We start from the raw sequence: 1,906 nt of genomic DNA on the forward strand, positions 1-1,906 counted from the left end.
CATTTATCAAATAGATACAGTCAAACCAAAATTTATTCAGACCCCTTCAACATTTCTCACATGATCACAGTTTATTCGCTATAGTTTAGAAAATGGTAATAAAATATGACAAGAACTCAGTGTTAAACTTTGTCAGAACAAATTCATCTTGATAATGTCAGATAACACTTAAGCAAAACATGGTCAGGTCAAAGTGTCTGAATAATTTTTGGTCCCAAATGTTTATCAATTTTACTTGTAGTTCACTGTAAGAATTTTTGGGGTATAATATATCACAGTTTACTTTATCCTCACTTACGCCTACATAAATGAACTATAGTGTCCTGCACCCACTAGTAAAGAAATATAAAAAAATATATCTGGTGGCTGAATAATTTTTGGTTTGACTGTATATAAAGGTAACATTTACGATTTTTTTAAACTGTTTTTGTCAAACCTGTGATTTTTTTTTGTTATGGAGTTGTTGCAGAAGTTGCTATCAAAACAGCATTTGTATTAAAATTTTACAAAATCATTTCAACTGCAGAATCTTGTGTGTGCGTGTGTGTGTGTGTGTGTGTGTGTGTGTGTGTGTTAGAGCCCTACATTTCAGCCCGAGCCCGATGGGCCCAACTTATTTACACCCATAGGGCCGGGCTTCGGGGCCAATTTTCACATGATAGCTCAGACACGGGCCGGGCATTTGTTCACACAGCCTGTTTTAGGCTTCTCCTTATTTTTATTTATTTTAGACCTCCATCAATTATGGTGATGAAAAAGATTTGCCACATTGGTAGAAACAGCATGAGACCATGCTACTACGACTGGCAAGACCGGCTGGGACAGTGTTTAGTGTCCCCACAAGCAGCAGCGAGCGTGCCTTCAGCGCAGCTGGAAGAGTTAGCCTATAGAAAAAAAGGAGGACTGGCCTTAAACTAGGGTTGCCCCTGACCAGAGATTAATTACTTAAATTCTAAAGCATAATGAGCCTTTAATATTTAGGCTATTCCACGTTCAAGCCCCCGCAAAAATAATTATATGAATGTGTCTGGGGGAAATAGTAAGGAGATATTTGAATTATTTATTAATAAACTAGTGTTTTCTGAGTCAGTGTCGCAAAGATGAAGTTGAGGATCCTGACTCGCGATCTCCTCATTAACACGCTTTTAGAGAGAATTGCATATTTACGGATTACATAATTAAAGAGTTTTTGTTTTTGATTTGAATTATTTCATTTTAAATTCCGAGGTAATGTAGCGGTTGGGTGGAGCGTGTTTAGCTTCCGCGGGAGCTGAATGCATGCTGCGCATTGCGGTTGCGGTGAGAACATGGAAAGGACCTGACGGGAAATTTCTCCCTATCAGTAATTTCCTTTTGTTTATATAGGAAGTGTATAGTATGGATCTGTCTGCAGTTGTTGAACAGATGATTTATATCATGTCCTTCTCAGATAACCACATTATACTGCACTCCGGCCTGAAGTAAAAAAAAAAAGAAAAAAAAAGAGCCTTCCATTCCTTCCCGCTCTTCATGTGGAGATCGAGAAGGTTTGGAAAAATCCATTCTCATCCTGCATCCACAGATTCCAGCATACTAGTTATGCCAACATCGAAGGGATGTGTGAGAATGGTTATGAAAAGATGCCCCCTGTTGAAGAGACACTGGCCTGCTATCTCTCTATGGGGGAGACATCTTCTCTTAAGGTTCCCTCCCTGCCATCCAAACCCCTTCAGGATGCATCTTGTTTGAATGGCAGGGCATACGCGGCAGCAGGTCAGGCTGCAGTCTCACTGCACACCATGGCGGTGCTTCAGGCTTTTCAGGCTGATCTGTTGAAAGACCTGGATAAAGGCAGGGTCTATCCCCTGATGAGGTGGCTGAGTTGCGTCACACCACGGATCTTGCTCTCCGTGCCACTAAGCAGGCC

Source organism: Sinocyclocheilus anshuiensis, unplaced genomic scaffold (genome assembly GCF_001515605.1).
Source record: "Sinocyclocheilus anshuiensis isolate Anshui unplaced genomic scaffold, SAMN03320099.WGS_v1.1 scaffold1493, whole genome shotgun sequence".
In the NCBI taxonomy this organism is placed as follows: Eukaryota; Metazoa; Chordata; class Actinopteri; order Cypriniformes; family Cyprinidae; genus Sinocyclocheilus; species Sinocyclocheilus anshuiensis.